General features: G+C 36.5%; 1 protein-coding gene across 5 annotated transcripts in view; it reads right to left on the reverse strand.

Moving 5' to 3' along the window:
- SBF2 (SET binding factor 2) overlaps positions 1-14,013 on the reverse strand; it is a 257,500-nt gene that overhangs the window by 57,431 nt on the left and 186,056 nt on the right. The gene's annotated exons all lie outside the window — the stretch shown is intronic.

The following is a 14,013-nucleotide window of genomic DNA, read 5'->3' on the forward strand; positions in this document are numbered from 1 at the left end:
TCTAAATATCTGCTTTGATTATTTCTGCAGCAGAACTGAAGAATAAAGTATATTACTGGGTGCTCCATTTAACGAATTTCACTCACAATACTATCCATACCTGAAATACACACTGTATCTAGAACTTAAATTTCATTTTGGTGATTATGTTGCAAACCACTTTCCTGGAGAGCATGACTACTACTCAATTTAATATTTGTAATGGTACAACTGTTCACAACAGCCAGTACACATAAAACTCTCTTAGCAGGCACTTGGGCATCCAAATGGAAGGCTAGGAAATTACAACTGAAAATTTTAGAGTCTGGTTTACAGATTTCTGGTTTTGCAATTCTTCAAACCGTGTTTTCCACACTATGCTCTTCCAAGTACATCACGAACTAAAAGTCCTGATCATGTGCCATGTATTCATTCCTTATCAAAGGACCTTATTCCAAGGTCCTTTCAAATTATATGTTGAGAAAATGCTATGTGACATGCTAATAACATTTACCCAATCAAAATACCTCCTTGTGATTGACCATCAAAAAGTGAGCAAAAAATTGTTTATTTAATCATGCAGAATATCATCAAAAATTTTTGGTAAACTGTTACAAAATCTAAACATGTAGAAGATTCAAATGATACTAAATGTGATTTTGTTTATTCAACACAGATTGAAAGAGAAGATAGATGGTTTGTTTAACAGATGTCCAAGTTTCAGTTGTGGTGATGTTTTATGGCAGCTCACAGGAAACAATAACTGATCACACATTAACAGCTCCCACACCTAATCCAGCTGTTAAATCACAGAACAGGTCTGCACAAACATTACAGATCTTTGTAGTGACTGCTGAACATCCCTTAAAAAAACCTAAGGCATACAAAATATACACTAACTCTTTCATATTTTTATATATAAAAATATATAAATATTATACAATTATCTTACTATATATAAGATAAATCATTTTATATATATATACAAAATACACTATGTCAAGCCTATTAATTAGCAGGACAACTAACTGTACATGAAAATGAGTCTTCTAATACTAAAAAAAAATGAGAAAATGTTACAAAATATAAAGGAGGACTACCTCTTTCCTCCTCTAAAGCCACCTCCTTTACAGCAATCTTACTTCTGTAAGAGCAGGACACGTTGTGCATCTTTCACTGTTGGAAGATGTGTATAATGGTAGCTCAAAATGGTCTCATTTGTTCAGCTATGCTAATTACCACAGGCCCCACAGAAGGGATTTGGCCCAATCATTCACCTAATTAAAAATCCAGATGCACAAAAACCTGTGTTACAGAGGAATGGAGATGATGGGTAAATCGTGGAATATAAATATGGGCAACATATCTTGGAAGCCATATCATGACTTTTACTTTGATTTATTCTTTGTTTTTTTTCACCAGCAGTAATTCCCAGTCACAACAGATCTGCAAAAAGGGAGTACGATGTGTCAGGAAAAGGGGAAAGGAAAAAAAGGGGAAAAGGGAAGAAAAGGGGGAAATGAAAAAGGAGAAGGGAGAAAGAAAGGGGAAAGGAAAAGGAAAACACCTGTTCAAGCCCAGCTAGCTGGTAGTTAGCTCATGCCAATCTGTGTAGTAAATGCCACGCAGAGGAGTGAATTGACTCTCAACCTCTCCTGTTGCCTTTGATGTCTTGGCAAATCAGGCAATTGTGTAAACTAGGTGAAGAGGGGGTGACCTTTGACACAAACCCAAAAGAAAGTTCAAGCTCATAACTCTGGGTCCACAGCAACAGTGTTGCAGATATAAAAATGAAATAAATGATTTTCACACAGAGACAAACATGACAGGAAAGCTAAGGGGCTTTTAGATACTCTTCCTGTGCTCATAATTTAAAACCATGAACAGCCATTTCAGTAGATAATTTTTAAACAATGGAGATTTATGTTCAAATGTAACAACATAAATCAACGCTGACAATAAGTCCTAGACAAACTAAACCCACTTTGTTTAAGGAAGGATGAAAAAACCACATCAAAAAGCTCAGTGATCATAAATGTTATCCTTCTCATCACCTGCATGTGTTGAAACAAATGGCAAAACCTGATATTGGCCAGAGCACAGAATCAAAATCAGGACTTTTAGTTCCTGGCTCTGCCAGTTATTTTGGGCGAAATCACTTTGGATTCTCAGTTTGTTTCAGTCAGTTTGTCTGCAAAAGAGGAATATGAATACCAGCCTCAAGAAGCACACTGTTGTTCCATGGACTAAAAATACTCTTGGTACAAATATAAGCATTCCATAAAGCTTGCAATGTCTATATTCTCTACTCTGGGAGTGCTTAGTCAGCCCACTTGACTAGAATAGAAGCTAATCTAACACATCAAAAGGACCCCAATGTTTACTGTTGTATTCAAAACAATCTGCTCAGAATTTCTCCAATTTAATTAAAACAATAATTTGGTGTTTTCCATCAAGCAATACTACACATATAAAACATATATTCACCCAGCTTTCCATAGGACAGCTAAACTACACTGGTATTTATGCTCTTCCTCTCTGTCCTGATAATTCAGTTCTGCCAGACAGAATGAACGTAGGAGGCAGCAAAAGAATTTCCTACTTGTAAGGGAGGATTTAGGGACTGACAGCTTAAAAAAGACCCCAGAAGAAAATTATAGAAATAGTTCTGAACTGCTGAAGTCCTTGTTCTGACAGTTTAAAAGAGCATTGAGGTGTAAACTGTAATAAACAAAAGGAAATTGGGTAACTTCTGCAAAGGACATTGAATACTTCCAATGGACTAACAGAACTTAAAAAACTCCAAACGGCTCCCTCACAAATTATGTATGAAACAGGTGTTACCCATATCAAAAGAATGAATTACATTCTACAGTTTGTGAAACACAATGTAGATTTGGGCCTTGCTACATGTGGCTATAATATAGGTAACTTCTTGAATTCAGGAATTATCTTTTCATTATTTCCACCTTACTGAGGGGTACTGGATAACACCTGCCTAGAATTTTTTCCCTGTTTCCCTACATTGGATCCTTCTGATTCTGACAATGATACTCCTGGTACAGTAAAAAATGTGCACCAACTGTAAGACTCCCAAACTTACTGTAAGGTGCAGGCCCTCAAAGAGCTTCTCTATGACATTATATTATCTAGATTGCTTGTTTCTGACAAAGTATGTATTGTGCTGATCACTTATCAGTTACCATCCTTTACACCATAGAAGCTTAAAGGAGAAAGCAAGTTTGTTCTAGTAAAACAAAGGATGCAGTTATTGACTGTGAAGTTAGAAAAAGATTTTCAAAACAAAAAGAATAAAAACCAGAATATAAATATACCTGAGACTGCTCTTTTATCACACAATTTTGCTGCATGCCTCTCAGCTATGGAAATGAAGAGGCAAACTCAACAGGACTCTTTTCTAGAGAAATCCCATTTATTTCAGAAATGAAGTAGATTTCTGTCTCCATCTTACAGCCCAAGTTATTGGTTTGGGTGTATTTGGTGAGAAAAGGAAGGAAAAGAAGCGAGGAGGAGGTTGCTGCTGAATGCAAAAAATAGCTTCCTCCTCAGCTCCTTGAGGAATCACCGGCTGTGGGTTATCCCTTTGACCTCTGTGAGAAAACTATTGCGACACCTTTGCATACCAAAGGAGATCACAGCACTTCCCCTCCTGTATTGGTTAAGGCTATCCCTGGAAGCCTGCAAGTGTAAGCTTATGGGTCATCCAGGACATAGTACATTGCTAATTTAAAGGGTCACTCCCTATCCAGGAGCTGTTTTATACAGACATTCAGTCAAATACCACCTACTGCATATCACGAATTGGCACCACTTCCAAGACAGTGTAAACGAAGTTTTGCACATGAACATGTTCTATGAGCCAGTCCTGCATTCAGATCTATGTTGTGCCCACACAGACATCTGGTAAGTCCAAAAAGGCTTCAAAGTTGTCCCACAGGATCAGCCTACATCTATTGACCTTATCTATATTACTTGCAGACAACACTGCATCACACTGTACATATACCACAGAATCACAGAATGCTTTGGGTTGGAAGAGACCCTAAAGATCATCTAGTTCCAACCCTCTTGCCATGGACAGGGACACCTTCCACTAGACCAGGTTGCTCAGAGCCCCATCCAGCCTGGCCTTGAACACTTCAGGGATGGGGCATCCACAACTTCTCTGGGCAATCTCCTCCAGAGTCTCATCACCCCTACAACAAACAATTAATTCTTAATATCTATTCCAAAATCTATCCTCTTTCACTTTAAAGCCATTACATGCACATACTCAAACAAGTGTAAGTGTATATGTTTCCAAGTCTGACTGTGTGCTGCATAGGTAACATCTGCCAAAAAATGCAACTCAACGAATGGTTTTCCCATTTGGTGTAAAGTATAAAATTATACCTGCATGTATTGTACACACAAACGTGGAGAAAGGTCCTAAAAGCATAAAGTAAGAATTGTGAAGCTTCCGTTAATTTTTTTTAAAGTTTTGATTTTTACTGTTTAAGAAAAAAAAAGGTGAAATACTAAATCAAACTTAGTTTCCAACCCAAAAATCCCAGCAAAAAAAAAAAAAAAAAAGAAAACAATTCGCCACCTCTTCTACCTTCAGAAAGCCACCAAACCAGACAGGACCCAAGATCGATTTCTATTTTAAAATAAAGTTAGTTGCAAAACAGTTCATTACACTGTTTATCTATTATTATTTCACCACAAAAAATAAAAGGGAGGTCAATTCACTAATAATTCAGTGCTACCAAATCACAGACAGGTACATTAAACCAGCAGAGGGCAATAGAATTCTAGAATTTTGCAAAAATGGGATGTAATTCTGGATGGAGTTTTATTTACTGTATACATTTTCTGGCAAAAGTCACTTAAACATCTAATTACTCATGGTCTCTAACCCTAGATTCCTGAAGTTCATGTAATTACTTAAAGCCATGCAGAATATCTCACATTTCTATATAGATGTATCAAGATAGACAGATGTATGCTAACAAAAAGTTCCATGTTAACATTAAATAATGTGCATAATAACAAACCTCTTTCTCCTAAAAGATACCAAAGATATTTTAAAAGTTCTGTTACACACAGAAGGAAAGGAAATCAAAATCATCTAGAATGAAGTATGTTCAGATCCCACAAAAAAGGAGAGAGAAGACATCTTCATACCAGAACTTTACAATTCTAAATATGGTTAGGTTCCAAGAAGTGGATGAGAAATAGGTTGACTGTTTTCCCCAGTATACAGTACAATAAAGTTTTGGGGTTTTTTTAATGTAATTTCATTATAGACTTTTCCATTACACTATTCACCACTGTTTAAATCCATTAGTTAAGTTACAGATTTCACAAATTCTCAGTTGCAGTGCTGAATCCATCTGAGGAGTATTTTAAATAGTATTTTAAACAGCTATTTTGAAAATCTTCTAAAATGTCATTGTATTCCTCTGGCATCAGGTGGCTCAGCAGTGAGCATGTGCACTTGTGACTGCATTGGAATGATGGCATTGGAGCAACAAAGCTGTTACCCAGGCCTGTGCTCAGAACCAAATAAACCCTGTAAATCCCACAAGTTTATGTTTTTTTATTTATATTCAGATAGTGGTTCTTAGAATTATTGATGACCTGATATGTAAGCCCAGTTAAATAGAGCATCTAAGTAATTCCCCAAAGTATTTCTTTAATTACTATTTTCCTTCTCCAGTGGCAGCTTTCTCTGTCTTCAGCGGTAGAATTCTCTCTCAAGTTCTCTTGATAAACAGGATTCCCCTATCTGAAGAAACTATTAAAACAATAGTCCTCAAGTAACCCTCAAGAACAGGGTGAGCAAATTAGAAATATGTAAGAGTACAATACAGAATATAAATTGCAAATTAATAAAATTAGAACAGTTGTAGATCTCACCTTGGCAAGTCATATTATATATACTACATGGTTCAGAAAGTGAAAGAGAGAGGATGGGCAAAATGGAGAATATTATGGAGAATTCTGAAAGAAAGGAGAAGAAAACTGAACTTACTGCACTCTGAGCTAAGTCATTTGGGAGATTTGAAGATCTAGTCTGACCAACAGGCAAAGAAAATGATTGTGGGGGTGCTGAATGCAAGTGCCTTACAGAGCAGGGTACTGTAAGGAACAATTCTGCCAAATGATAAGATCCAGTTATGGCATGTGCAGCGCATGAGGAAGAGGAGAGCTGCACATCTACCCAATAAATTCTTATTGTCAGAGTGCTATGAACTAATGACAAAGAGCTGATATGGTATTCAGAAAGCCAGTAACAAATCAGAGGAAGCAAAGAAGAAGATTCTACCAAGAATTTCAACTGGAAGTACTATCATAAAGGATGTAGAAGCAGCAAATGCATAAAAGGACAAAAACAAGAGTAGGAGATACAAACTGCAATTATGGGCTTGAATCACTGGGATGATAATGTGTAAGGAAAACGTGTAAGACAGGAAAGCATTTGTGACAGCTCAATTCTCTGGTCACATCCAGTTCAAACTGTTGATGAGTTATTTAGGATGGCAACACAGAAATTCACAAAAAGCAGGCAATATACACAAATATATCAGCAACTTCTCCCCCTTGCCATCTGTAAGCATCTGCTCTCTCTTGGAAATGTAAAATAATGCTGCTCAGATCACGACAGATAATAATGCTACAGATCATGACAGATAATAATGCTACAATGAAACTGAATTCAATGAAAGAAATTGTATTTTCATTCAGAAAATTAAGTTCCAGTCTACTGGGAAAGGAGAAGTTGAACTTACACATATGGAAAATGCATGGGACTCTGTTACTTCATTTACATTCCTACAGTTTAAGGTCAGAAGTTTTACCAAAAATTTTAATTAAACCACCAGAAATTCTTTCACGGTGAAAATTCTAAGTGAATCAGAATTTCTGTAACACTGTAATCCCTCCTAGAAGTAACAACGTAAAGAGATGGGTTATAAGTAAATTAAAATTGTTACAGTTAAACCAGAGTTCCGTATCATGGCTAGAAAATGAGCTCAAGTGAAATCAGGGATAGTCACAAATGATGTGATCCAATAACAGCGGAAATACAACAGAAAGGTTTCTGTTTATTCTAGGAGATAGTGGATCAGTTCCTCAGTTACAGAACTAAGCATTTACTATAAAATTTATCATTACATCTTATTTTAATAGTTTGGGTTTTTTTTCCTGCCCAAGCACTTCCTCCCACAAACCACGAAGGAAAGGAATTACAGATTGCAAAGTTCTCTTCCATGTTTCCCATGATGTTATCATTCTGGGAAAGCCAGCGTCTTCAACAGAGCAAAGCTACTACAGTAATTGATTTCCAAAATTCCTTGTAGAAAAACATGTAAAAAAAATCCTCTAGTTAGTCTCTCCTACTAATATGCCACATATTGTCATATTATACTTCCCTGTTTAATTTCTTCCAGGTTTGATTTCCCTGCCACCCCCCCCTAAAAATAGCTAGGTAAGTGGGATATTCTCTACCTGCACAGACATAAGATCTGTTCTACTGAATATATTATGCATGAATTCAAAAGCAAAGTGTACAAATTAAAAGATGACATTTCAGCATCTATGTTTGCAAGTGATACTGTAAAACCACTCAGTCATAGCTAATAAGAATCCTCAGATTCCTATTTTAACTTAAAAAGTATCTTTGCTTTTACAAAAATAATTTACTGAACTATAATACTTATAAGAAAATAACTTTTAATGGATGTAATAAAAACCCTTGACTGGAAGAGTGTTTGGAAATATTGACAGAACTTTGACCACTGCCTTACAAATTCTCTTCCATGACCCCACTCGTATTCATAAGCACCTGCAAAGTAACCACATTATCCTCTCTCAAAATTCAATAAAATACTGCTTTTAGATCATGTCTACAAAAACTTCAGCCATAATTAATTTACTGGTGGACAGAATCACCAACAATAATAATGACTATTATGAATAATGATAACTACTATGAATCATGAACAACAACTCCACAGCTTCCTTCCAATGATTCAAACTGTCTGGCTTCAAGTATTATTACTAATTTCAAATACATATTGTAAGCTCTTGAGGATAAGTATCATCATCTTTCTGTTCTTTTGTACAAAAGCAAGCCCAGCAGTTCTGGTCCACAATTAGGGCTCCTGGATTTTCCAGGAATGCAAATAATGCCAATATACACAAGTTGATAATATTGTAAAATGCCCTTAATCAAACTTTTGCCTGTCAACTTGAATATGTGCAAAATGAGCAAGATGTTTGAATGAAGAATTGTTAAACAAGATGATATATGGAAAAGCATTTTATACATTAAATTAAGATTTAATAATTGATCTTATATTTTAAACATACTACATGGTGTTTTTAATTGCAGTAGTGCCAGAAGTCTAGGAACTGACCACAAGCTAAATAACAAACACATATTTTTTTCCTTAGAAAACATGAATAACCTGAAAGGATTAACACCCAACCCTACCCCTGCTAAACAGGGCAGGCATATCATGCCCTTTTACACTTTCCACCCACATTACCACTCACTTTCTCCTAACAAACCAGGTTGGTATCTGCAGTTGAAACATTACAGACTATGTTGACATAAAGAAGCATTAGGGCTCTGATAGTGAAAGAACAGCAAAATCCAATGATGAAGGCTGATATATATTCTTTTGATACTTATTACTTCATTTGAAGTCCTGCAGAAAAAGCTTTCTTCTCTCTTGTGTGATGCCCTTCAATTCACTGTTGTCTGTTTTAGAAGAGTTATGTAAAGGATAGAAATCACAAAGTGTGTCTACATACATTTTCTTTTGTGGTTCAGCTTCTTTCCTATTATCTACTGTATGATACAGACATGCTCTTGCTGTTTTCTAAGTAGGTAACTTAATATATTTCTATATTGAAGGGATTAGCATTCTGAGAATGGATAAATACAAATAAATTTAGTACTAAAAATAATGGTGCTTAATACTATTTCAGTCACAAAAACAATTCCATAGACTAAGATAGTATCAGAACTGGCAGGATAGAGATACAAGAAGAAAATTAATGGAAGCAGACAAAACTTCTTGCCAGGACAATAAAGGAAGTCTTTCATGATGGGAGTTTCCTAAATTAAAGCCAACAATTCAAGAGTGGAGAATTTTAAAGCAGAAGTGACTTCACTGCAAGCACACCACAGTAGAACAGGAACTTTTAGAAGGAAATATAGTAACTAGGTGTAAGAATGAAAATATTTCAGTATAGAAAGCTAACATATTACAGAAAGTCCCTCTGGCTTTCTAGAAGGCTGATCATGCTGATGGTTATGAGAATTACTTGGGTAAATCATAGAAGATGATAGAAATTGCAGATAGATGATTGCGGAAATAGAAGTTAAGAATCAAAACTCATGGTAAAGGTAGAAAACTACACTAATTTTGCTTTTCAAAATCAACTGTATAATCCAATAACTTTATGCATTTCCCTGGTATTAACAGAGATTCTAAAACAATTATTAATATAATATTGTTATAAAGTAACAGAGGTAACATTGGTACCAAAATTTTCACTGTTTTCCACAGTACAGCTGGACCAATATTCCACTGATTCCAGCTGGTATTAATTGTAAAATCTGCCTGACAAAGACATAAAAATGGAATCCTCTCTTCACCCATCATCACAGATTTCCACATCAAGTTACACTGAGTAACTTCCCTGTGGCTTTGTAGTTGATGCTCCACAACAGAGAGCACATTTCAGCTAATGATGCTTCTGTTACATAATTAACCTTGAATTTCTCTCTTGGAAAAGTGGCTGATGACATTAGTTAAAATATTATAAACTATTCTGAATTTCTCTAGTCCTGCCTTCAACCCTCAGAGAAAGGTCTGTAACTGGGAATTCTTCCCACACCTAAAAGGCTCTGGAGTTAAATCATAATTTTGTACTTCCCTGGAAGATTACAAAAAAACTTACACAAAACTCAATTCCCATAAACCTAGACTAAAATCCTTTTCACCTTAAAAATGCTACCAGGATAATTTGTAAGATGACATTAATAAATGTTCTGTATTATAATCAAAAGTTTCAAGTAAAATGATTTACCAAATTTTGGTAACCTTTTAAAAAACACTGAATAAAGGAAGCCTCCTATTTTATGAAATTTTATTTCATTCTCAATAAAGAAAGGCATAGGCATATGGAGTGATGAACAGATGAACAGCCAAAAGATAGCATATCCTAAGGATTTCTGTTAGCCCCAGTCTGCAAAATATTTCTCTCATGTTTCATTTCAAGTTCTAGGATAAAATCAGCATCAGTATCCAACTGAAGTTTTATTGGAAATTTTATGGTTTAGAAGCATCAAAATGAAATAAAATAAAAAAAAAAAACCTCCCCCCAATCTTTCCCTCCATCCTTCATAAGAGTTATGCAATTTAATAACATAAAAATTATGAAGCAGTTTCCAGTGCATCTCACTGCATTATGCTAAATGACAAATGTCAGTTTTAATGTAATACACCTAAACTGAGAAACAGTTTACTTCATTTGGGTTATTTTTGACGAAACCAGATCAGCACTATCCAAATGTACAACAAGCCATTCAAAACAATAACTGGTTCAGAAATTTAAATTAAATATCTGTGATTCTATAGTATCGTACTGCTCTGGCTACTGCAATTCAAAGAAATGTTTGTATATATAATATGGAAGCCCATTCATCATATTTCATTCACCACAGAGCAAACTTGACTGTCAGAATAGTATATTTTTATTATGCCACTTCCTTTATTCAAACACTTCTGAATGTCAAATAACAAAAATTTGCAACTTTGTTACTATGTACTACGTAATGTGATAGAGTATACTTAGAAAGATATGGAAACACAGATGATTATACACAGTTCTACCATAAAATTTTATTTATAAAATTTTCAAAACCGCCCCTGAAACTCAAGAAATGGTACTACAATCTGCACATTCAGGTTCTACAGTGGTTGAGGGATTGAAGAAAAATGTTTGATCATACTGTCAAACATCACCTTAGCTGCAAAGGGAGGGAAGAGGAAGAAGTGGCCTCTGGCTGTGACTTGCCATGGGACAGCAGTGAGGACAAGGTTTTTGCTCCCTCTGCCTGTTGTCCAGTAGCTGGAACTGGTGCCTGCCACTGATCATCCCTCTGGCTGCACACTGAACCTTCCAGAAATGCAGCATGCTGTACACCACATCTTGCCACCTTGGCAGAGACTCTAAACTGAAGCAGGGAGTCCAAACCCTGGGAATTTGACAATGCCAATTATATAATCGTCAAATTGTCTTCCTTGATGAGGTAATAAAATGAAAACACGATTAAAATATGTCCTTTTCATCTTGTCCTTTCCTCCAACATGTAGAAAAAGACCTTTTTTCCGCAGCACTAAGGAATACTACATTTGTATTTTATACACAGAAGAAATGACCGCATACCAAATAGGCATGGGTCATCCGTACCGAGAAAACATGGAAAAATTCTTTTATCTTCATGTATAAATACTTTTTATTTATATTGTTTCAATTTTAAACAAAATTCCAACAGTATTACTAACGGTAAACTAAAACCTTTTTCTAACCCAGAAGCAAAAATTTGTTTGTTTTTGTGACATTAACAGTACACACCAAAGTCCACTGTCACTGATGAGTCACATTTTGCTAACAGCTTGTGTCCAATATTCAAAATTTTTAAAAAGCATTGTGACTATTTTTTCAAGAAAAATTCAATTATTACTCCAGGCCACAAATATGCAACCAGTGCTGACTTCCTGTCTATGAACTTAATCCCATCAGCTATGAGTTAAGAGTGTGATCAAATCCTGCCTGATCAAGTTTCACAATAGATCACTCACCAGACTTCAGGGAGAATTCTGAAATTTCACCAGCCATCCCAAGAGCTCATAGCGTGCTGTACACAGCGTGATGTTTCTTGTAATTTTAATGGGATCTGTAGAAATACCCTAGCCTAGTTTTTACATAAGCAAAGACTTTAAGACAAGACCAGTTACATCATGCAAGCTTGTTCTTTTCTACAAATTTTTTGCTGTTTTCCCAAGAATATTTTAAAATACCTCAACGATAGTGCATTGACTACTTTGTGAGACAACTGTTCCAGAATCTTACTAATAGCACCTCTAGCAGTATGGTTCTCTTACTACTCAGTTTCTTGGTTTATCTGCTGAACTCAAACAAAACCACATCTTTCTCATTATTTATATGCCTCAAACACTTGGTGGTTGCAATACATATGGTCACATATAGTAAAGTTATATAGGAAGAAGAGTTAATTGTTTCTTTGTGCTCTGCTTTGTCTTAGATAAATAAAATGAAACTTAACATTTCATATAAACAATAGTCCTTTCGTAAAGGGACTGCCATGTTGTGTAACTTTTTTATTACTTCACTTGGAGCAACAGGAATTATATTAACAATAAAATGCTGTAACACAAAATCCCATATAATTTCCCATCAAAATTCTACAGCAAACATAGATGGTAAAATACCTATTTCACAGAATCACAGAATCAACTAGGTTGCAAAAGATCTCTGAGATCATTGAGTCCACCCTTTGACCCAACACCACTTTGTCAACTAGGCCCACATCCAGTCTCTTCTTAAATACCTCCAGGGATGGTGACTCCACCACCTACCTGGGCAGCCCATTCCAATGCCAAATCTCTCTGTAAAGACCTTCTTCCTAATGTCCAACCTAAACCTCCTCTTGCGCAGCTCAAGACCATGTCCTCTTGTCCTGCTGCTGGTTGCCTGGGAGAAGAGACCAATCCCCACCTGGCTACAACCTCCTTTCAGGTACTTGCAGAGAGTGATAAGGTCTCCCCTGAGCCTCCTCCTCTCCAGGCTGAACAACCCCAGCAACCTCAGCCTCTCCTCATAGGACTTGTGCTCACCAGCCTTGTTGGCCTTCTTTGGACACGCTCCAGCACTTCAATACCCCTCCTAAACTGTGTGTCCCAGAACTGGACACAGGACTCAAGGTGTGGCCTCACCAGTGCTGAGTACCAGGGGAAGAACCACTTCTCTAGTCCTGCTGGCCACACTGTTCCTGATTCAGGATGCCATTGGCCTTCTTGGCCACCTGGGCACACTGCTGGTTTATGTTCAGCCTGAAGTCAATCAGTACCCCCAGGTCCTTTTCTACTTGGCTGCTCTCCACTCACTCTATGCCCAGCCTGTAGCACTGCATGGGGTTGCTGTGGTCAAGGACCCAGCACTTGGCCTTGTTAAACATTATACCACTGGATTCAGCCCATCTATCCAGCCTGTCCAGGTTCCTCTGCAGAGCCCTCCTACCCTCCAGCAGATCGACACTCCCCCCCAACTTGGTGTCATCTGCAAATCTGCTAATGGTAGATTCAATCCCCTCGTTCAGATCATCAGTAAAGAAGTTAAACAGAACTGGGCCCAACACTGATCCCTGGAGGACACCACTAGCGACTGGCCACCAGCTGGATGCTTCTAGAGAAGCTGAAAAATGCTCTAAAAAGTGTAATTTTTAACTCAAATTCCAAACTGAACCTTAAAATGTTAATTTTAACTAATCACTGTGAAGTTTTTCTAATGATCTTATGTTCTGAACAACATGTCAGTTTGTGTTTAGTATGAATAGTTTTATACCAAAATAAGTACTTTTGCCAAAGAATTGTATCTAATGGGACATACCAAAGGGGACCATCACTGAACCTGAGGATTAGATCTGGGAAAAACAAAATTCTTTTTCTATTATGCATTAACAGCTGGCTTTTGCAAGTTAATAGTCAGGTTACATTAATTTTTAATTCAGGTCAGGAAACATTAAAAGACCTCATCATGCTTCTTCCATTCAGGGACTCACAGATTCCTCAGTGTAATGCTTCAGAGTTAAATAGTAAGTATGGGGTTAGGATATTAAACAAAGATTTCAGAGAACTTCTTGTGAGAGAAATGGTGTGAGATATTGGTACCTCTACCAAAAAATACAAGTGTATTGTTGGAGAGCTTTTG

This window comes from Manacus candei, unplaced genomic scaffold, assembly GCF_025592945.1.
Source record: "Manacus candei isolate 608988 ecotype Guabito, Panama unplaced genomic scaffold, ASM2559294v1 h1tg000060l, whole genome shotgun sequence".
In the NCBI taxonomy this organism is placed as follows: domain Eukaryota; kingdom Metazoa; phylum Chordata; class Aves; order Passeriformes; family Pipridae; genus Manacus; species Manacus candei.